The sequence below is a fragment of the Balaenoptera physalus genome, assembly GCF_965194825.1.
Source record: "Balaenoptera physalus genome assembly, chromosome: 20".
Lineage (NCBI taxonomy): Eukaryota > Metazoa > Chordata > Mammalia > Artiodactyla > Balaenopteridae > Balaenoptera > Balaenoptera physalus.
Genome location: NC_138901.1, coordinates 2,971,588 through 2,996,326, shown reverse-complemented (window position 1 = coordinate 2,996,326; position 24,739 = coordinate 2,971,588). Strand labels below are relative to the sequence as shown.

The following is a 24,739-nucleotide window of genomic DNA, read 5'->3' as shown; positions in this document are numbered from 1 at the left end:
TACATCAGTACGGAAGGTAATAACCTCTGCCAGGCCCTGTCCCCACCTCACTCTTACAACCATTTGAGATGGGGAGAGAGAATTCATCTTTTACAAGACTAAAGCCTTCTTTCTTCTAGCTTTTACTATTTAAAGTTCTCTCCTTCGATTCATTTTAAAATTCATTCTGCCTATTTTTATTAAGCACTAATGGACTTTTAGAGCCCTGAGCTAAGTACTATAAAGGATAAACATATAAATGAAATGCACCCTCTACATTACTTCTAGAATAATAAACTCTAACGGCAACTTTAAGTTCTCAGGTAGTGAGGGACTCTCTCCTCGCTACCACAGAAATATTTGATTAATGATACAGCTGAATCCAAATGAATCCAAATGAAAGGAAGGGAAGTTCCCAGGTTCCAGAAATAGAGAGGCAACTCCAGCTAGAGAGAGAAGCTTACAAACGCTTACCAGAGGGACCCCAGAAACTAACAGAACAGCTAGGCTGTGGAGACTGGGACTAGTATTTTAACTCATGCAGATGAACAGGAGAGGTTGCATTGACCTTGCATTAGATTGAGATTTACAATTAAGCCTTACATCCGGCTAGGTCTGGGCTAGATTTAAATCTTTTATACGGGGTGGGCTAGCTAAGTCCGTTCATCAGCTTGTGTGTGTGGCAATGAGAATGTATATCTCTGCCTGAGCTCTTCTTAATGGGAGGACAAAATAAAGCATCCTATTGGAAGTTAAGAGTCTCAGACCAACACCACTGGTGTGGAGCGAAGTTTATGCAACCCACATGGTGCTTGTATACCCCAAGGTGAGAAATCAGTGTAAAAGCAGGTCACTAGCCCTTGAAATCCTAGAAACAAATTGCAGAGCAAACTAAACACACACATTTTCACTGAGAAAATGATCAACCTCTGCTGAGGACTGTTGCCGCATCTTCTTGAGATCATGAATGTTGCAGCTCACACACACAAAAAACCATTTCATGAGGTCAGCAAACAAGAGGATGAGCATACAAGACTTGAAGTAACAGAATAATGTCAAAAGATATAACATAGGTAGGTGTCAAATAATGAAGGATATAAAATGAACAACGGAAACATGAGAAAAAAAAAAGCTAGGCTGATTTATAGAAGTGGGGGAGACCAGAATTAAAAAATGTAATCAAAGAAAGAAAAAAGATCATTGGACAAAATTAAGCTGCTGTTGAAATGAGAATTAGTAATCTGGAAGACAGATCTGAGGACATTATCCAGAATGCAGCACAAAGAGAAAGGGAAATTCAGAATATAAGACATCAAGAGAAATAAGAAGGATAGAATAAGAAAGTATAAAAATGGCTACTAGGAATTACAAAAGGAGAAAAATGGGGAGAATAGAGAATAAATGAAATATTTAAAGAGAGAATAGCTGAAAATTTTCCAGAATTTCTGAAACAGATGAATCTTCACATTTTAAAATCACAGTCTGATATCTGGTTAAAAAGGAGATTAAAGGAGTTCTGAGCCCAGTAGTAGAATATACTAATATTCCTGCAGATAACAATTACAATCAAGTAAAATGTAAAAGCAACTTTGAAGGCACTGCAGAGTGATGAAAAAGAGCAGAAAGTTGGGGACATTGGATCTTTGAAGGAAGGGAACCACAGTGGGTGAGACCCCTATTTATACAGCATGTTCTCCTGAGGGCATTTTCCATTGTACAAAGTAGTTGGGACTTGTCGCTCTATATGCAAAAATTAATTCAAGAAAAATAAAGTATAAAGTTATAAAATAATGTAAGAGTTAAATCTAGAAAGACACATAGGAGGACATCTTCTCCACCTTAGAGTAGACAAGACAGGATGTACTGACCATGAAAAAAAAAGTAATTGATACATTGGACATCATCAAAATGAAAACATCTCTTCTGACAACACCAGTAAGAAAATGAAAAGGCAAACCACAGCCCAGCAGAAAACAATTACAATTAATTTACCTGAAAGAAAACCACTGTATCAAGAATATATAAAGAACTGTTTGCATCGATACAGATTTTTCTATCACATCTTATGTTAGTTTTGGTGGTTTGTGTCTTTCAAGGAAGTTATCCCATTTCATCTAAATTGTCAATTTTTTTGGCATAAAGCTGTTCATAATATTCCAGTTATCCTTTGTGATTTCCCTTTGCATCCAACAACTGCACAATAATCTTTTCAAGCCCACATGAAATGTTTACCAAGATAAACTATATGCTGGACCACATGGACCAAACATCATATGCAGGATAATAAAACAGGTTTTAATAACTTTCAAAGGTTTAAAATCATACATTGCCTGTTTTGAGACTACCATTAAACCAAATGGAAAGCAATAACAATAAAATATGTAGACGTCTAGAAAATTAAAATATTTTTGTAATTACTCAACATCCTAAATAGTACACAGATCAAATGAAAAATAAGAAGGGAAATTAGAAAATATCTTGAACTGAATGGTAAGGAAAACATATCAAAGATTGAGAGATGCAGCTAAAGCAGTGCTTAGGAGGAAATGTATACCTTTAAATATTTAAAATCAATGTTTAAAATTGTAATAGTTTAAATCAATGTCTAAACATTAAAATGTTGAAAATCAATCATTGAGCTTCCAACTTAAGAATTTAGAAAAACGGGAAAATATAACACAAGGTAAGTAGAAGAAAGGAAACAGTAAATATAAGGATGAAATTCAATGAAGAGAAAAAGAAAGAAAATCGGCAAAGCCAAAAGTTGGTTCTTTGAAAAATGTAATAAAATTAATAAACCTCTAGTTAACTAAATATCTATTAAAAACGTGAGTTCCTAACCAAAAATACTCCCATAAAGAAATCCCTAGGCTCAAGGCATTTACTGATCAATTCTGAATACTATAGCTAACTATTCCATGCTCATGTATCAGAAGATTCAATATTGTTAAAACATAAATTTTCTCCCCAACTGATCCACAGATTTCAACTACTCCAGTATAGATCCAGGGAGGTTTTTCTGAGAAACTGAAAAAGCGATTCTAAAATTTATATGGTCATGAAGACAAAATAGAATAGAAAAAATCTTAAAAAGGAAATTCAAATATTTAAATTTCCTGATTTTAAGTCTACTATAAAGCTACAATAATTCAGACAATGTGGTACTGGCATAAAGGATAGACACATAGATCAACAGAACAGAAGAGGGTCCAAAAGTAGGTCGATATATACTGTTGCTTGGTTTTCTACAACAGAAGCAAGGTTGGAGGAAAAGGTTTTCCCCAACAAGCAGCTATCTATGGAAAGAGAAAGAGAGAAAGGAAGAAAGACAGGGGGAGGGAAGGAGGGAGGGAGGGAGAGTGGGAGGGAGGGAGGAAGGGAGGAAGGAGGAAGGAAGGAAGGAGGGAGGGAGGGAGGAAGGAAGGAAAGGAAGGAAGGAAGAAGGAACAAAGGAACGAAGGAAGGAAGGAAGAAGGAAAGGAAGGAAGGAGTAAGGAAGGAAGGAGGAAGGAAAGGAAGGAAGAAGGAAGGAGGAAGGGAAGGAAGAAGAAAGGAAAGGAAGGAAGGAAGGCAAAAGGAAGGAAGGAAGGAAAGGAAGGAAGGAGGAAAGAAGGAAGAAGGAAGGAAAGGAAGGAAGGAGGAAAGAAGGAAGAAGGAAGGAAAGGAAGGAAGGAGGAAGAAAAGGAAGGAAGGAAGAAGGAAGGGAAGGAAGAAGGAAGGAAAGGAAGGAAGAAGGAAGGAAAGGAGGAAGAAAAGGAAGGAAGGAAGGAGGGAGGGAGGGAGGAAGGAAAGGAAGGAAGGAAGGAAGGAAGGAAGGAAGGAAGGAAGGGAGAGAGGGGGAGGGACGGCGGGAGGAGGGGTGAGAGAGGAAGAATCCCAGGACTTCCCTCATATGATATGGAAAAAAAAAAACAAACAACTCAAGCTAGATCATAGACCTAAATGTTAAGAACCAAAACCAAAACCTTTAGAAGAACAGTTGTTAACTCTCAGTGGCAAGTGCAGAGGTGTGTGATATAATTTTCTGTATTCCTCTGAATATGTGAAGCATTCTATTTAATAATTTAACTTTAACAATTTTTTTTATCTTCTTCAATTTCTGAGCTAAATTGTGGCATGTCTTGCTGACTTCTCAAAGTATTCCCTGGGCTTCTGTCTTCAGCTTTTTTGCCTTGTTTCAAGCACTTCTGCTGAAAGTTCACAGTTCTTACTAGATGTCACTCTTTCCCCATATGGTGACAACCACCTATACGACTCAGGAATGATTAGCTCTGAACTCCGGATTCATTTAGCCAATTGCCAATTAACTGTTTCCACCCAGACATCACATGGACAAATAAGATTCACCTTATCCTAGTAGAGCTGAATAACAGCCTCTTCCACATATGCCTCTTTTTTGTTTAAAGGCACTCTATCACAGAGCTAATCTAAAGCTCGAGAGATCTCTAGACTTATACTGAATATTTTGCCTTTATCACCACATCCAAAGAGTCATAAGTAATGGTGATTTTATCTTCCAATGTTTTATGAAATATTTTCACCTTCCAGTTTTTGCTGAAATAGAGTTAGTTTTTTGTTTTTATCAAACCTAGAAAATGTGCCCTAAATGGTCTTTTGAGGCCCTGTCTTCCACACTTACAGCTTTATAATACGTCCTCCACTCTGCCATTAGACCTATTTTTTAAATTTTTTTTGTCATAATCTGATGCTAACCTACTATTCAGTCCTTTTTCATAAACCTTCATGCCTAACACTCCAGCCTTGCAAAACTACTCCATTATCCACTAAGTACACTGTTTCATGCCCTGATATGTGGGGCTCCCTATATTTTAAAACCTTTCCTTCCCTCACTATCAAATATCAATTTGTCTTTTAGTACCCTGTTGAAATTTCTCCTTCATAAAATCTTCCTAGCTTCCTTAGACAGACTGAGCCACTTTTTTCTCTATTCCCATAGTATTTTTGTGAATATTTCTAACTGTGGTACTTATCACTGTATCTTAATGGCCGCTTCTCTGCCTCTCCTTTCTGATAGAATTTGAGCCTACCACTGGCAAAACCTAAGTCTTACTTACAATGACAATCCTGAATACAGGCCTGGGGCTTAATCAGTACTCAAAACATGTTGAATAAGTTAATATATAAGAATGAATTAAGAAACACAAATCCTTGGGAGTTTCTTGGTTGCCTAGTGGTTAGAATTCTGGGCTTTCAATGCCGTGGCCCGGGTTCAATCCCTAGTTGGGGAACTGAGATCCCGCAAGCCTTGCGGTGTGGCCAAAAAAAAAAAAAAAAAACCACAAATTCTTTTATTGTCCTTGTAGAGGCATCTCTATCTCATAGTCAAAAATGTTCCTTTGCCATTAACTTTGAAGATCAAACTTGAGATATTTTCATGGATGAAAGTCTTTAGAACTTTAGCTATCCTGGAAAGGAGACGGGAATTCACATTTATTTTACCTTCTACAGACGAGCCATTGCGCTCCACGATTTAAACATATTATCTCATTTAATCCTCCCAGCAACCCTTTAAGATATTAGTTTCAAAGAAGTGACTGAATTAGATTAGGTTTGGCCAAGACTAACAGAAAATGTAACAGTGGTTTAAACTATCCTCAGGGACTCAAGGCCCTTCAACCTGGCTATATTACCATTTTCTACATCTTGGTCCAAGATGATCGTTCCAGCCCTGGAAGGAAGGAAAAAAAGAAAAAGTACATGGTTCCTCCTTCCAGGAAGCTATACCACAGTTTTCACTTATATATACCACTGGTTGGAACTTACTTAATTGGGACACATTAACTGCAAGGAAATCTTGGAAAGGTAGTGTTTTTATTTTTTTTTAATTTAATTTTTATTTTATATTGGAGTATAGTTGATTTACAATGTTGAGTTAGTTTCAGGTGTACAGCAAAGTGAATCAGTTATACACAGACATATATCCATTCTTTTTCAGGTTCTTTTCCCATATGGCTTATTAAAGAGTACTGAGCAGGGTTTCCTGTGCTGTACAGTAGGTCCTTGTTGATTAGCTATTTTATATCTAGTAGTGTGTATATGTTAATCCCAAACTCCTAGTTCATCCCTCCCCCCCACCTTTCCCCTTTGGTAACCATAATTTTGTTTTCAAAGTCTGTGAGTCTGTTTGTTTTGTAAGTTCATTTGTATCAGCTTTTTTTTATATTCCACAATATGAGTGATATCATATATGTCTTTCTCTGTCTGACTTAACTTCACTCAGTATGACAATCTCTAGGTCCATCCATGTTACTGCAAATGGCACTATTTCAATCTCTTTTTTTTATGGCTGAGTAATACTCCACACTTCTTTATCCACTCCTCTGTTGATGGACTCTTAGGTTGCTTCCATGTCTTGGCTATTGTAAATAGTGCTGCAGTAAACATTGGAGTGCGTGTATCTTTCCAAATTATGGTTTTACCCAGATATATGCCCAGAAGTGGGAATGGTAGTAGTTTTAGATGTGCGTGAGCCTAGATAAAAACTGGCATATGTATGGGGGTTTTACTTCCATAGACAAAGGATAAAAACAGATTTGGGGTGGTTAAATTAGAGTATCTGCCCTGATAAAACCAGCATTCAAACATATATCTGTCAGACTTCAAAACACATGCTCCCAATCTGGTGGTCCTGACCCGTCTCTTCTATTCTAAGTCATCTCATTTTACCAAGCCCTTCCCTTCTTTGTTAAACAGTGAATATTTATTTCAATCTGTATGTTTCAGATCCATGTACACTTAGCACATAAAAATATGTATGAGGTCACAGATGAGGAAAACCCAAACTGATGTCTAAAAAAACCTTGAGTTAATTTTATAAACATTTTTCATCTTCTTTAAAGCATGAACTTACTCTTTCTTAAAAATTTCTAGTCACAGAATTAAAAGAATCCAACATAGTTTTAAGGTTCTCAAGTGGTCTCCCTTAGGATGAAAGAAACTGGTAATTGGCTAAGAAATCCACACTAAACTTAAGTAATTCGGATTTTATTACGAAACATTCATTTTTTTGTGAATTCCTTACAGCAAAGTAAAACAGTGAGAGGCTCATGGTTCTCATCTGTGTTGATCGAAATCACTATTTAGAAAAAGAAAGATTAAAGAAAAAGCTAAATCTGGTCAAAGTTACCCCAAATGAGGAAATCCTCTTCATGGGTGAAACACATAAGCCCTGCAAAACCATGTTTTATCCTAGACTTAGAGGTTCTTCAAATTCTTGCAGGAAAGGTATTAGAAAGACAAGTTTATCAGTGTCAACACAAAGAAATACAGTACTAACTTGTTTTACTGTGCTCTGCCTTATTGCACATCGCAGAGACTGTATTTTTTTACAAATTGAAGGTTTGTGGCAACCCTGCGTCGAGCAAGTCTATTGGCGCCATTTTCCCAACAGCATTTGCCCACGTCGTGTCTCTGTATCACATTTTGGTACTTGTGCAGTATTTCAAACTTTTTCATTATTATTATATTTGTTATAGTGATCAGCGAGTGGTCAACTTTAATGTTACTACTAGGACTTGCTAAAGGCTCAGATGATAATTAGCAATAAAGTATTTTTTAATTAAGGTATGTACACTGTTTTTCAGACCTAATGCTCTTCCACACTTCACAGACTACAGTATAGTGTAAGTATGCCTTTTACATGCACTGGGAAACCAAAAAATCTGTATGACTCACTTCACTGCAACATTCATGCAGTGATCTGGAACCGAATGCGCAGCTTCTCCAAGGTCTGCCTGCAGTGGTTCCAGATGTGAACAGACACATTAACATGGCCTTAAATGAGAACAAAATGGCACTGGAGGCCAATGATTTTGTTTTGGTAGTAATGCTACTTAGGATGAGCTGCCTGGGAAGGACGAGGGGATAGATCACTAGCTGTAGGCTGTCTCTATTCCTCTGTCTATTGGCTTGTTTACTTCTTTGTAAGATGATCTGCACAGGAAGCATCTTATCATACCTCCTGCAGCGTTAAATAAAACAAACGACCCTCATGAAGCCAGTCAACATGCATCCAGAGGTAAATTTATCTCTGGTAAATTGGTAAATCCATTACATTACGTGGAAAAGGAGAATAAAGACAGCGGATGGAATTAAGGTTACCCATCTGCTGATTATCCCAGGTTATCCCGGTGTGCTGGTTATCATCACAATGTCCTTAAATATGGAAGAAGAAGCAAAAGCGTCAGCATCAGAGTGACAGGACATGAGAAAGACTTGACCAGCCACTGCCAGCTTTGAAAATGGAAGGAGGAATGTGGGTGGCCTCTAGAAGCTAAAAAGGTAAGAAAACAGGTTCTCCCCTATAGCCTCCAGAAAAACAAACAAACAAAAAATGCAACCCTGCCAACCCCTCGATTTTAACCCAGTGGAATCCACTTCAGACTTTGACCTCCAGAACTATAATATGATGAATTCATATTGTCACGGAGTTGGTGGTAATGTGTTACAGCAGCCAAAGGAAATTAATAAATCCCCTTGTCGTTTTATCAATTCCTGGACACACTCTCATTTTGGATGGAAAGATTGCTTCTTGTTACTACATACAGTTCCTTTCTCAAAGTTCTAGAGAGCTCCTGACTCTAGCACATCCAGAAGATTTTTGTCTAGTTAAATAACTGATGTCACATACACATGGATCCTTCCTGAGAGACAGAATGTTCTCACCTAGTGTCCCAGGATCTCACAAGCAGCACTTCTAATTTCTATGTGTTACTTTCAAATAAACAAATTAGTGTGGGTTGCCTATACTTTTATGAAATTAAAAATGAAAGTGAAAATGCCAATTAGTTTCTAGAATCTCAACTTGCAAAGGACATAAGTTCTTTTGAGTTACGAATCAGAAAAATAGTATCGGAAGTGAACTGAGGCCCCCAGATTGATACTGGTGTTTTTTTTTCTTTTGATGTTACCTTTTTGTGCTTTTCAAATCGACTTTTTTTTTTTTTTAACATCTTTATTGGAGTATAATTGCTTTACAATGGTGCGTTAGTTTCTGCTTTATAGCGAAGTGAATCAGCTATACATATACATATATCCCCATATCTCCTCCCTCTTGCGTCTCCCTCCCACCCTCCCTATCCCACTCAAATCGACTTTAATTACTAGTTGAAGCTCAGCTGAATTAGGAAGTTTGCAGTAACCGGAAAATAAACAAGTTGAAGGTGAAGATTTTTGACTACTGAATACTACAAATACCAAATTCAGGGTTGCCTGGTAGAGGATGAAGTCTATCCATTTAAGGTGATGAATCTCCATTCCCTGGAGGAGTGTTGGGAATATGACAGACGCTGAAGAAGTATTTGCCGAATTAATTAGGTGAAATATGACCCTTTCTCTCCCGAGATCTATGATTCATTGATTATCACAGAATCAGACTAAGAAAGCAATTGGAGGTACATAAGCCATGTGCCACAGGTAGGAGAGCCAGACACCAGTGTGATCACACAGAAAATCCCCCCAAAGTACTTTATCTCAGACTGGTATTTTTGACGAAGAAGCAAACCCAGTGTTTCTCTACTCTTTTTAGCATCTTCTCTTTGGGGTACACGTAAGCTGAAGCTCTTTTACTGAATTTCAATTCCAGTTTGAAAAAGATATGTTGTGGAATAAGCTTGTAGTATTTGTGTATATATATATATATATATATATTTTTTTTTTTTTTTTAATTTGCATACAGTAGAAGTCACTCTCTGTGGTACATAGTTCTATGAGATTTGATGCTCATTTGATTAGCATGTCCCCAAATTCCCTCACACTGGCCCTTTGCAGTCAACTGATCCACTCATAATCCCCAGGCAACCATTGATCTGTTCTTCCTCCTTATAACTTGGCCTTTTTTAGAATGTCTTAGAAATTGAATCATAGAGTACGTATGCAGCCTTTTGGGTCTGGCTTCTTTCACATAACAAGATATATTTGAGATTCATCCTTGTTGATTAGCACATCAATTGAATTGTGTGGACGTAACCCAGTTTGTTTATCCAATCACTGAATGGAAAACATCTGGATTGCATCCAGGTTTTGGCGATTATGAAAAAACTGCGAAGACCATTCGTGTATAGGTTTTTCTGTAAACCCCAATTTTGATGTTTCTTGGGTAAACATCAAGGATTAAAATTGCTGGGTCATATGGTAAATGTATGTTAAACTTTAAAAGAAACTGTCAAATTACTGCCCAAAGTGACTGCATCATTTTGCATTTCCATCAGCAAAGTATGAATGTTCCTATCGCTCCACATCTTCCCCATCCCTTGATATTGTATCATTTTTTGTTTGTGTGTAGGTTTTTTTTATTTTAACCCATCTAATAGTCAGAGATGGGTAAGGGTATTTCTTTAGATAATTGTAAAGAAAAATGATTTTGCTGATTCTCAGATGCCTTGCACGGTCATCCAGGCTTGGATTCTGAGAGAAAGCGTATCTTAAAGACATGTCTCAAATGACTAGTTGTAACTCCATAATAATGGTTCCAGTTTTACCCTAAACTAGAGTCCAGGATACAGGCCTTTAGAAATACTTCTCCATTTTAGTGACAAGTTCAAATAGCACTTAACTAACGATCAAAGTCAAGGATTTGATTCTCACATGGTCAAGTATCATCTCTGTCCTTTGGACTATCCCTGAACCCACTCTTCTCTTTGCAAATGCATTCTTTCTGTTATTGGAGGCATGAGGAAGGCCTCTCAATAGTTCATGGGAAAACCAGTCTATTATTTAGAAAAGTAAACTCAAAGTTGTCTTTCTGTTTATGGTGGCATCTTCTTAATATAGGAAGAGTAGCAATATTCAAAATGAGAAGGGTTGAAGACTGTAAGAAAATGGAACACGTTTGAAGTGCCAAACAGGATCACAGGTCATTGAGAGCACTTAAATTTCCACCGGACACCATTCACTTAATACTGCTGAGTCAATGACACATGAATTACCTTTAGGTTCTTTTTCTTTAAGGCCTATCTCAATTAAGTCGTTTCCTTCCAGCTTTGAACTTTTAAGGGAAAAGAGAAAGATAAAATCTGCGGGTTACTTTTGTAACAAGTTATGTTCTTTCTCAATGAATTTTCCATGACATCTGTTTAGGAAAATCTCAGAATACACCAAAATGAGATAATGATGGGGTTTTATATTTATCAAAGGCTGCCTCACCCCCATGCACAAATAAACTAACTCCCCACTGCATGGAAGGACACTTTCACGTGCCCAGAGGCAGAGTCCATGAAAGGGAAATGAAGAAGAAGGGGAAACTGGTTCTGATGGAAAAGACCTCCCTGAATCCTCTCCAAAAGCTGGACCCTCTGAACTTGGCGGCTCCGACGTTTTTATCAATGTGGTTTCCCTTTTGCTTTTGATATCGACTTGTCTTACTGGTTCTGCTTCCAGGTTGGACTTGAAAATAAATTTTAAAGCTCTTGATGATAAGGTATTTTCAGAGGAAGAATCTCATGACTCAGAAAGATGAGACTTTCCTTTCGAATGTTTCACAGTTGGTCCCAAGTTGTAGCTGATTCAGAGGGAGCGCCTCTCCAGCAGCGATGGGTTGCTTTAGGCACCCTTGCTTTAAGGCACTCTGGGAATAAAACAGTTTTGATCTGACGTGTGCTTTCCTCTCTTGGTGCTTTCAAATGCTACTTAATTTATTATTGTGATTGTTAAGAGGGATAAAATCCATTTCTGTGTTCATGGTCACCAGAGCAGGAAATTACTGGATCTGAATTTTAACTCTAAGTTCTCAGGAAATGCACATTCGTAGCAGGGGCGACTGGTAATATTTTGAGACATTTGCGTGTATTTCTCGCAGCCCTGTTTAAGAAGAGAATGTACCTAAGGTTAACCTCAGACTATATTTTTGTCGAACTCTTCTTGACGACAGAAAAGTGCATCTTTTCCTCCTCAATCTCTTCTCCACAGTAGCGGTGAAAGGATTCCCCAGGTGCTGTCCTGTGTTTGTTTCTCTAATTCTCTACGCGTTGTCATTTACTTCTCGCTTTCAAGGTTCTCCTTCTCTTAGTCACGCACAGCACATCTAAATCTACGCCTCAAGTGCTGACACTTTCCTTTAATTCTGTCTCGAATTACGAACTGCCGACTGGACATGAAGATCTGCGTTTGGCTGGCACCACGAATGTGTGTCAAAGTGGACTCTGCACCACCTGCCATCAAACCCGTGCTTACCCCCCACTCTCCTCCTCCTGTTCACGCGGCGCCATCATTCCTGGCACCCAGATACCCAAGCTCCTATTTTTCAGACTTCTCTCACAACACCTAACCCAGGAAATACCTTTACACTGTGATTTTTTTTTCCCAAAATGTATTTTACTTTACTCCCTTCCTTTCTGAGTACTCAATATCATCAATTATCATCCCTTCAGGCATTTAAGAGCCCCACTTACGTAAGGTCTTTGCCAATCTATCCACACCCACCCTAATGGCCACCTGACTAACTTGCCTAAAATTCTACTTTAATAGGCTATTTTTCTATTCAAAAAATCCCCCATATGTCTCTATTTGATTGCCCAATAAAGTCCATTGCCCTAGGAACTTTACTCAAAGCTCAAAGCAGACTGACTTGTACTTTTCCAAGACCTACACTTGTATCTTGCTATTTCCTTATATACACCCTACATGCCTGCTAAATGTTTGCTTTCAAACCCCCAGAATGGCTTATCTTTGGATGCCACATTTTTGTTCATATCCTCTCTACCTAGAACTGTTTAACTTTTTCACGTATTGAAATCTAATCTTTCCCTTAGAATTTGTTAACATTAGTGTACATCAGAATAAACCAAAGAGATTGTTAAAAATTTGGATTTCCTCATCCAGTCTCAGAATTGTGATTTAATAGGTCTAGGATAGGGCCCAGGAGTCTATATTTTTAATAAGTTCACCCAAGTGATTCTCAGACAGATGGTCTTGGGATTAAAAAAAAAAAAAACTTTGAGAAACATTGAAAAGACCCAAAAGATAGAATATTATAAAGACTTCTCTGATGTCACTTGTTGAAAATAATTTCACTTTCATTGGACTACATGAAGCATCTTGATTATACCTGAAAAGGAGTGGGTTTATTGCAGAGAGCAGCCTGAACTAGCACCCTGATTCTAGCGCCGTCTAGTTCTGTGGCCTTGGGACATCACTTCACTTCTCTGTGATACCCCTTTCTAACACAGAATGGAGCATATAATGGTACCCAGGTAGTAACTTTGTTTTCACCTGTGAGAAGTACTTGGCCCAGGTTCTGGCTCACAGTAAATAATCACACATTCGCTACTATCGTATTTCTTACCATGGTTCCTAGACGCACAGTGACTTTTTTATGTCTTTGGATGCTGGTCCCAGCCTCTCTTTTCACCCCCTGGCAAGCATCAGGTTTATGTGCAAACATGGCCTTTCTCTTTAATAGATCATCAGTTCCTTAAAAGCAGTGACCACGTTCAGAGAGTGAACATTAAAAAAAAAAAATAACTATGCTACTTTCTTCTGCTTATTATTACCCCATCTAACTCTCTGAACCGGGCAAATGTTCAATAAATATTTTGAATGGGTTAATTCAGAAGTTTCATAGGGGGAAGGGAAGGGGAGGGGAGAGGAGGGGAGGGAAGGGGAGGGGAGGGAAGGGGAGGGGAGGGGAGGGGAGGGAAGGGGAGGGAAGGGGAGGGAAGGAGTGGGAGTGTGGGATTAGCAGATGAAAATTAGTACAGATAGGATGGATGAACAACAGGGTCCTACTGTATAGCACAGGGAACTGTATTCACTATCCTGTGACAAACCATAATGGAAAAGAATATGAAAAAGAATACATATATATGTATATATATATATATATCTATATATAACTGAGTCACTTTGCTGTACAGCAGAAATTAACACAACATTGTAAATCAACTATACTTCAATAAAATGAAGAAAAAAAAGAAGTTTCATGAAAACGAGCTTAGACTTCAGTGTCTTCTGAGCAAGTTAAAATCAGAGTACACATTAGAGAATCTTAAACTGTATGCATCATGGCTATTCTGCAGGCGAACCTATTGCTCTTGTATGATTACTTTTCACAAGATGACAATGAAGCTCAGAGAGAGGAAGTGCTCCGTTTTCCACAGTCAAATCGTGGCAGAGCTGGGACTGGATCACAGGTCTCTAGACTCTGGTCCTAGAACTACATCAAGTGTACCTCTGCCACGATCGCTACCAGAGCTTTCCAACCAGGATTTCAAAAATAGAAAAGAAAAATCAGTAAAAGTTCTCTGAAGACATTCATAGAACAGGATGTACACGTTTACTATTTTTGAGTAACTAACCGAGTTCCGGTATAGGTAAGCTATGGATTCCCTATAAACACGCCTTCCTAGAAGAGTACATAAAGCTGGGCGCACAGAATACAGCTTGAAAACGAAGGATGTCTGCGAAGAGCCCCAGAGCCAGGCCCTTACTCTTTTGGAAGTCAGACTGCATGTCTATAGAGGAGCATACGTTTAGCCTTGACATGCTGTGTTCGACTTTTATAGCAGTACAGGAATTAGACTGAGAGAAAAGGGGCCCTTGAGCTGGCAAACAAACAAACAAAATGACTCTATGTCTAGAAACGGGTTTCATACTCCAAAGCCCTCTGTCCATCCAGGATATCTTGTGTCTATAACGTCAAAACTCATATGAGAAAAGAATGTAGACAAAGCCCAGAAATCTGGCCGCTGCTTAGTTCCTATTTGCACCTATGATAACGCATATCTGTGTGATTAAAACAAATGTTTGAGAAATCTCAGTGAGATCTCATTGATCAGACACTACTGAGCAAATATTAACAGCAGAACGTGGTGAAATAGTCCTATAAACAAGACTTCAAAATTATTGATTTAATCCCTCACAGTTACCCAGTTCTCATCCATACAAGACAATATTGAATATCCAGCCAAATTCCCTTTTAACTATCTTTAAAAATCAAACATTTCACACGTCGTCAAGTGTTTATTCTACCACCTCACATATTTTTACCTAGACTTTCTTTATAGCATGCCTCTTTTTTTTAACATTTTAGCTTTATCCAATATTCTCACTTATTTTGTCCTTTTTTAACGTGCTATAACAATTCTTTAATATTACAACCTTTGCTGCTGCACTGTTGCTTCTTCCACCAAAGACCAATGTGGATCATGACATCCTTCAACACAGATATCAGCACTGAGAGTCGGTTGTAAGCATATGCATCTTGCCTTTTTCCCCCCATAACTCTGTCCTGGATAAGAGTAAAGGAGAAAGTTTGAAAAAATCAACACCCTTATCTCTTCTGGAATAAGCAATATTTATCATCTCGGGCCTTGAGGAAGATTCTCCAGGAAACATGAACCATCACATTGACTCTCCTCATCAGAGCTCCACAAGGAAGAGGAAGCCCCTCAAGACCTATTGAATTATTGAATGGGAAGAAGACTACACTCACTGGCAAAGACTTTTTTTCTCATTCATTCAACAATTTTTTGATTACCCTTTATGCACAAACCCCTGTGTTTATAAAACTTAAATTCTTTGAGTGATATATCTGCCAGAGTCCTGCAAGAAAAAAAAAATGCCATGCTCAATTTATGGTAATTTGAGGAAGATTTAATACAGGAATTATTAGCAAAGCTGTGGGGAGCATTCAGAGAAATCACATACACACAAGCACACACAATCAAGGCAGCACCCCAGGGCTACGGACATCCAAATTGTTATCTGTGCCTAAATGGATGAGGGAAGAGAGCAGTTACTGAATCCTGATGGGAGGGTCCTGTAGAGACTGTGCCATGTGAGGATGACATGGGGGTGGGGACGGAGCTCTCAGAGAGGCCCAGGCAGCCCAAGCAGATCCTACAGGGAGGGGAATAAATGATCGAGCAAGGGACCTGGCTCTTCTTCTCTCCTCAGTCCTGCTGCGGCCTCCCGTTGGCTGAACTCAACGGGCACTCAAAGGGCTTGATAGAATCCACAATGGTCAACCTCCCAGCGCCCGGAGCGAGGTGAATGGTGATGGAGAATGATTGCAGGAGGGAAATCACACCATCACTGGTCCCAGCGGCAACCCTCACTGTAACGACCTAACTTCATTGACGTTAAGATGCTCTTCACCTTGTTTTAGAGGAGAAAAAGCGAGGTCGGACACCCAGGTTTGGCTAAGTAGAATATTCTGTGTATTTTCTACTTTGCAGGAATGTGACATATTCTATTTCTGTATGCCTATTTGCTAGTTTCTGTCGTCAGGTCTGTTGAAAAGGTAGGAACGTTGACGCCTAAATTCCGTAGTCTACAAATTGAACAAATGCTCTGATGTGTACATTTAACACCTAGAGACCTGAAAATGAAAGGCGTGGTGGACAGACTCCAAGGCAGCCTCACGACCCTTGCTTTCGAGTGTTCACGCCTTTGTGAAATCCGCTCCTATGGAGTGCGGCGGTAACTGTAACCTGCTTCGATCCACAGAAACTGCAGACGACGCTGTCTCTCCTGTGATGATGTTAAACAGTTACGTGCAAAGGCGATGATGTCACTGCCATGATTATATTACTTTATATAAAACTGCCCTGCCAGCAGTCTCAGGCAGAAGACTTTCTCTTTTGATGGCTTCCAAGGAAGAAGCTGTTGTGAGAAGGCCTGATGAGAGGGCCACATGACAAAGAACCGTGGCAATCTCCTGGAGCTGAGGGCAGCCCTAGCAAACAGCCGGCAAGAAGCAAAGAACCTGGGTTCTACAACCACAGAGATGATCCTGCCAGCACACTGGGTTTGGTAGCAGATCCACCCCGGTCAAGCCTCCAGATGAGGACCCGGCTCTGACCAACACCTCGACTGCAGCTCTCCAGACACCCCCGCTAAGCCAAGCCCAGATTCCTGCCCCACAGAGCCTGTGAGATAATAAACGTGCACCGCTCTCAGCCACAGAGCTTGTGGTCATTTGTTATGCAGTCATAGAAAACAAACACAAATAGGTATTTCATTTTTCTGTATTGTGTTATTCAATAACTCCTTAGAATACTCTCCCAAACTCCCTACAACTTGGGTCTTGTGGCTCAGTCATTATTTTAGTCAACATCTGTGCGGGATTTACCATTTACAAACTAGTCTCATAAGTACTAAATCAACAGTTCATTAAGATAAGCTGTTGCGATTAGTCTCAGATAAGAGATAGGACGCTAAATCTGCGAGGTCTGAACGGACTTACCCAAGGATAACCAACTAGTAGATGACACATTGTGGCTTTGGTCTCAGGACCTTGACGACAAATCCCAGGTTACTCCACTCCACCACGTTGCCTTCCTTAACTTAGTCTTAGATAATTAAAACATAGTGGCAAATGAGCCACACTTTCTACCCTTCCAAGGGCCAGTTATATTTATTCTGTCTCCTATGATGGCAAAACACCTTTCCTTTACCTCAAAAATGCATACGTAAGGGGCTTCCCTGGTGGCGCAGTGGTTGAGAATCTGCCTGCCAATGCAGGGGACACAGGTTCGAGCCCTGGTCTGGGAAGATCCCACATGCCGCGGAGCAACTAGGCCCACGAGCCACAACTACTGAGCCTGCGCGTCTGGAGCCTGTGCTCCGCAACAAGAGAGGCCGCGACAGTGAGAGGCCCACGCACCGCGATGAAGAGTGGCCCGCACTTGCCGCAACTAGAGAAAGCCCTCGCACAGAAATGAAGACCCAACACAGCCAAAAATTAAAAAAAAAAAAAAAAAAAAAGCATATGTTACTGGCCCCAATACACGCTAGTAGAAAAAAAATCTCACGGAAAAAGGATTAAAAGGCAGCCTACAATCACGGCTCAGTAGCAGCACCCTTATCTAAAATCAGGTTATAAATTGCAGATAGGAGTGTTATTATCATCAGCAGCAAAGGCATAAAGCCAACATTAAAAACATCTTTTACAAGGTCTACCCAGGCTTAATTAATTCCTTCAATAGCTAGGGTGCGGGGGGCAAGGCTTTGGCAAAACACTTTATGATTAAGGCCCAAACTCTAAACCTTATTAGTAACCAAAGTAGATGGCAAAATTAGCTAATAGATTTTTTTTTAAATTGTTCTCTGCTGAAAGAAATATTTGGAAGTGATGGAAAGGACTTACAATTTATCTCTTTGTGAATGGCCAACGGTGGAATTCTAGCTGTGAGGTCTGTTGCTGGTTTGATCCAAAGGCCAGCTAATGGGGCACACGGCAATCCCTTCTGAGATGGAGCAGAGCATTTTCTATAGTGGAGATCAAAGGCAGTAGCGCAACGAGTCATCAAAGTGGGCACCTGTAATAATATAAATGATGATTAAAGTGGTCCCACCCTGCATTTCCCATGAGTCAATGTGAAGAGCTGTCATGGGACGCTCTCCCCCATGCTGGTCCCTTTACTTAAACCTGTCAGTATCATTGAAGCTGTGGGAGCTTAAGAATCATTTTATAACAAATAAAGGATTGTTTCATGTTGGCCAAACATTTAATAGGCTTCTAGAAAATATCCTGTTTTAGTTCAGCTCAGAATTTGGCCCAAGATGAGAGGATTTTGTTTGATTGTTGGTTGCTTATTTTTCTGAACCTACATTTTAAATGACAGCAGGTTTGGAAATAAATGTGATTCAACCTTGGAAGGCTCTTGCTATGTGTCTGTGTGTCTTTTATCAGGGCCCTTGATTAGAAGGAAAAGAGAAAGGAGTCCTTTTTGTTCCATCTCGCCCTGTTATTATATTCATTATGAATCTTTCCCTTTCTTTCCGCCAATTAGGACCTGTCCCAATATGGCGGGACCTCCAGAGTACTAGCGCTGCCTTGCATGCGTGACTCTTTCCAGAAATCGCTTGGGTTGAAATTCAATCCCCCCTCCCTCCTTTTTCTAAAGAAGAAAACATAGTTCGACTGAATTCCAAAGCATTTATATTTAGAGTTTTCATGACTCAAGGATCTATTATCGAGAGAAAATGAGAATGATTCTATTCTCACCTTTACCTAAACAAACAGGCTCATTGGGTGCCAAGATATTTGAAAGACTTATTGGTTGTCCTACAGAGAAGCCTCTTATCACAGTGTCAGTTCAGAAGGATAAAGCAGAGTTGGACAGTCTAGACTTGGATTCTAATCCTAACTCCACCATGTACTAGGCTCTACAGGTGTCGATGTATTAAGTAACCTCTGTAAGTCTATTTCCTAGTCTATAACAGAGTCATAAATAATCATGGCTTCTTGAGGCAATGGAAAGGGTTGAATGGATTGTCTGCGAGGCCCCAGCCCACCATCTGGAACATGGGGAGTCATTTAAAAGTGCTATTATTTCAGGACTGATTACTGAATAGTTTTCTCTGGTTGCCTTCTTCAGTTAGTTGTTCCATCCACTTGATTTGCCCTCAGTCTTGTTTGATTAGCTCCACACCAAACATGTTAAAGTTCTACCTACATAGAACCAAAGATGTGAAGAGCTGAAAAAGTACCTGTTTATTCTGGTCATAAATTTGCTTTGGAACTTAGGTTTATCTGTATCGATCTCACTACATATACCTTCAAAATAATGTTGAGGATTGCTATCAGGGTAGAGGAGCAATTTGGTAGACAATTTTGTTCATTCTTAAAGAGTGGCTCTACAAAGCACGTGGGTCATAAAGCACTCAGTGCACGTTTGCTCATGAAATGAGTAAATAACTGAAATGATGACAATTAATAATTATGGTGACCAGTACATTAAATCTTTCGTTAAAAGTATTCTGCAATTAATCACTTACATTTACATTCCCTAGCCTTCTTTTTGTTTTTAATTTTATTACTCAAAGATCAACAAATTGTCAATCCAAGGATATTTTTGCTATTTTTGTTGAAATTTGGGGAAAGTTGCCATCTGTATCATACTGCTTCTTCTAATGAATGCACTTCTTATACCTTTCCATTCATGCAGATCTTCTTTATTATCTTTCAACCACGTTTAAAATTTTGCTCTTACACATTATTCTATTTACTCTTGCGAACTTGGTATTTTTTTGCCTAAATTGTAAAATATTGTTTGTTAAATATACTTTTTATTCTGAAATAATTTTAGACTTACCGAAAAGTTGCAAAGATAGTACAGAGAGTTCCCATACACCCTTCACCCAGTATGTTTCTCCTAATGCTATCACCTTACATTTCTGTGGTACATTGGTCAAAACTAAGAAACCAACTTTGGAACATCACCATTGACTAAACTCCAGACTTTATTCAGATTTCAGCAGGCTTCTTTTTTTTTTTATTATTATTAACGTTCTTGTTCTGTTCCAAGATCTTATCCAGGATACCATATTGCATTTAGTTGTCATGTCCCCTTACATAATATAAAGATCATAAGTCTTTGTAAATAATATACATAATAAATGAGTGTTAAATTTTGCCATGTGTTTTATCTCTATGAATTGATACAATCAGGTGATTTTTCTTCTTTAGCTGTTGATATGATAGGTTGCACTGATTGATTTTCTAATATTTAACTAGCATTGTGTAACTGGAATAAACCCCTCTGGGCCATAGTTGCATATTCTTAACATATATTTTGCTGGATTCAAGTTGCTAATACTTTGTTTAGAAATTTTACAGCTAAGTTTATATGAGATATTGTCTGTAGCTTTTTTCTTTTGTAATGTCTTTCTCTAGTTGTGATATCAAGGTAATTTTGCCCTCATTCAATGAGTTGGAAAGTACTTCTTCATCTTCTGTTTTCTGGAAGAGGTTGTAAAGAATTGTGCTAACTCTTCTTTAATTGTTTGAGAGACCTCTAAATATTGGACTGACCTGGATCTTGGTCACAGAGCCTTGATTCCTTTCTACCTACATTCTGCTCTTAGGAAATTTAATTTTTGTTCCTTTTAAAATACCTTTCAACTGCCAATAAATCCCCAATTTATATCTCCCAACTCAGATTGCTCTACTGAGCTCCAAACTTATATACAATTTGCTCTTCAGTATTGGTGGACGATTGGCTCCAGAAGCCTCCACAGATACCTAAATCCATGATGCTCAAGTTCATTATGTAAAATGGAGTAGTATTTACATATAACTTATGCACCTCTTCCTGTATACTTTAAATCGTGTCTAGATAACTTAGAATACCTAATGCGATGTAAAAGCTATATAAATGGTTGCTGGCATGTGGCAAATTCAAGTTTTGCTTTTTGGAACATTCTGGAATTTTTTTGAAAAAATATTTTTGATCTGCAGTTGGTTGAATGCACAGATGCAGTACCCATGGATACAGAGGGCCCACTGTATACAACTTTCCCCTTTGATAGCTCCACTACAACTAGAATAGAACTCTTAATCCCTGTCTACTCCATTCTGATAGCCTATTCCTCCCCCGATGAGAAAATAACCATCTCAGTAAAACCACCCTATTCTCATTTGACTAAGCCAAAATTGTCTGAGGAGTTCTTTCATACCATCGCACACTGTATTCAGTATACTACATAATTACTACATAATTCTGTTGATTCTACCTTCAGAATACATCTTGAAATCTGTCCTTTTCATAATCTCTACCGTGACCAGCCTAGTCTAAGATGCTAACATTTGTTGCCAGCTGGTCTCTCTCTTGCTACGCTCCCCAAACCAAATGATTCTTTATTCACATCGCAGCCAGAGTGACATCTTTAAAGGATAAATTAGACCCTCCTTTTGAATAACATTCCATTACATGTAGAATAAATCAGAACTTCTGAACCACAGTGCAACATATTTTCATAAACAGGAGGCTGGCCTCATTTTCAACTAGTCCCTAGGTTAGGTTCCTGTATTCATCTGTTAGAGCTCCCCTAACAAAATACCATGGACTGGGTAGCTTAAACAACAGAAATTTATCTTCTCACAGTTCTGGAGGCTAGAAGTGGAAGATCAAAGTGTCAGCAGGTTGGGTTTCTTCCTGCCGTGCAGACTGCTACGTTCTCACTGTGTCCTCATGGAACCTTTTCTGTGTCCACATGGAGACAGAGAGATCTCTGGTGTCGTTTCTCTTCTTAGAAGGACAGTCCTATCAGATTAGGGACCCACCTTTATGACCTCGGTTAACTTTAATTTCCTCTTGAAAAGCCCCATCTCCAAATACAGTCACATTGAGGGTTAGGGCTTCAACGTATGACATCTTTTTTTTGTTGGGGAGTGGGAGGGAAGTACTTAACTCCGTCCATAGCAGTACCTAATCTCACTCTCTAGAATCTAGACATACAGGCTCTCTTCTACACATAAAGGACACCAAGCTCATGTCTGTCTTAAGGCCGTTATTGCAATTCCCTTCATCTGGAATGGTCTTCCCCTAAGTCCAAATGTTTGGATGATTCTTATCTTTTATGTCTCAACTCAAATGTGACCTCCTCGGAGAGTAATGTCTTAATAACCCAATCTAAAATCTCCTCTACACCCTGGCCATCACTTTCCATCCCATTTCTCGTTAATTTTCTTTATAGAACTTATCACTATCTAAATCATCTTTTTCTATTTACTGGTTTATCTTCTCACAGCCTCTCTCCCCTTACCTGACACTAGAATAGAAGCTCCATGAGGGTAGAGAACTGTTTCTATGGTTTGCTGCTATATTTTTGGTTCTCAGGACACTTCCTGGTACATAGCAAATGACTAAAAATATTTGTTGGCTGTTTTTTTAAATTAATTTTTATTGGAGTATAGTTGATTTACAATGTTGTGTTAGTTTCAGGTGTACAGCAAAGTGAATCACTTACACATATACGTATATCCACTCTTTTTTAGATTCTATTCCCATATAGGTCATTACAGAGTATTGAACAGAGTTCCCTGTGCTATAGAGTAGGTTCTTATTAGTTATCTATTTTATATATAGTAGTGTGTATATGTCAATCCCAATCTCCCAATTTATCCTTCCCCCCACCTTTCCCCCTTTGGTAACCATAAGTTTGTTTTCTACATCTGTGACTCTATTTCTCCTTTGCAAATAGGTCCATTTGTACCATTTTTTAAAATTCCACATATAAGCGATATCATATTTGTTGACTGTCGAGGGAATGAATTTGGTTTAGCCAATGCTGGCAGATTGCATGGGACCTATTCAATGGGGGAGTCCTAGTGTGCTTGGTGGATTTTTAAAGTTTCAAGAGATAAACCGTAGGTAAGAAGCTCTGTCCTTTTCTCATATTGTCAAAAGAACTGGCCACAATCACCTCATAATTTGATGATTATGAAGGAGACATTTAAGGACTTGGATTCTTATGCCCTAGAACCCAGGGTAAAAAGACAGCAATACTAACCACCAAAGTCCCCTCTAGTCTCTCAGGTCAGCTATGAGTGTAAATGAGATAAAGGTTTGTTTCTTCGTTTCTAACTTATCACCCAGGAAGTGCCCAATGGATGTTGGTGTCCATGTATACAATCTATATGGTGCCAGTGAAAGAAGAAAAGAAGGGAAATATAAGCATGCCCCCTATATTTTCAAAAAGAAATAGCATTTCTTACCTACACACAGTTTCTCCTACTGTGAATTTTATGGTTAATAACCCACACATTTCAACATACTTGGCCTTGTTAGTGCTCTTCTAACACGTGTCTTCCCTTTGCAGACAATATAGTTATTAACGAATGAAATTAGCTCCAAGTTATAGCGATGGGCGTTCAATTTTGTCCAATTAGAGATTCACAGGGAATTCACACGTGCACATTTCAAAGTTATCAAATATTCAGGGGCTTGTAAAGAGCACAGAGCTCCATTTAGGCTGACGTCAGGAAACAGTCTTAGGTCTATGACAGAGTTATTTGTCTCACTTGCCATCATGGAGCCTAGCTTTTAAGAGACCACCTACATAAGCACTTTGGTACAAATTTCAATGCTTTCTTGAAAATATGTGATCAGAGACGTGGAGGGAAGGTGTAATAACTTTACTGGATGGTTATTTTCAGGTTATCAGTCTCCTGAATCATGCAAGTCTAAAAGGAATTTCAATTTGTGGAGATTTCAGTAAAGAGATAACATTCAGAAACATCTGCTTCAGTAAGTCAATTCTCCCAAATTTAGAAAGCCCAAATAATTAATCTGCGGGCTGCATTCTATGTTCACATATTTTTTATTGCAAATGTAAACTAAATATGCCACTTGAGAGATTACAAAGAAGGCAACTTGGCCCAGAGAAAGGTGCTGCGTTAAGTCAACATTCTTTCTCAGATTGAAACTTGGTCCGTGTTCCTGAGTAAAGCGCCGAGGACAACAGACGTCGTTGTGAGATCTCCTAAAATCAGGAGATGTTTTGCATGATACCTTCCCCCAAAGGGAATAATGGTTGGCCTCAGAGCCAGATTTTTCGAGGATGACTTTTTCCCACACATCATAAAAATGCAACCCCATTTTCTTACTTACCTTGAGTACCTTTCTGGTCGGATTCACGGCTTTGTTTTCAATACATTGTTTTCTTGACTACTTCTTTGAGCGAGCTATACCATATACCATGGTACAAAATACCATGCTATCGGTATATTGATCAGAATCAATATACCAATAGCATGGAAGGGAAGAAGAAATGTTGGGAGAGCAAAGATGGAAAACCTAGTCCAAGGGGGCACTTGTTGGGTAGCTCCTGGGGACAGCTGCACATAAGATTGTACCACCAACAAGTATATTTGAAAGCAGCGATATGATCACTCATGAAGCTAGCCCAGGAGCATAATCTTCCCATTTAAGATCTGAGAGTGATGGGTAGGAGGCAAGAAATGCTTTCTATCAATAATGAACAGGCAACCCACACATTAAAATCACTTTTCAAA

General features: G+C 38.9%; 1 protein-coding gene across 1 annotated transcript in view; it reads right to left on the bottom strand.

The window, feature by feature from the left end:
- The window catches only part of KCNJ16 (potassium inwardly rectifying channel subfamily J member 16), a 148,365-nt gene that overhangs the window by 115,158 nt on the left and 8,468 nt on the right, over window positions 1–24,739 (bottom strand). Inside the window, exon 2 of the mRNA XM_082442948.1 lies at window positions 18,086–18,257. The gene's annotated coding sequence lies outside the window, so the exon portion shown is untranslated. The remainder of the gene's footprint in view (window positions 1–18,085; window positions 18,258–24,739) is intronic.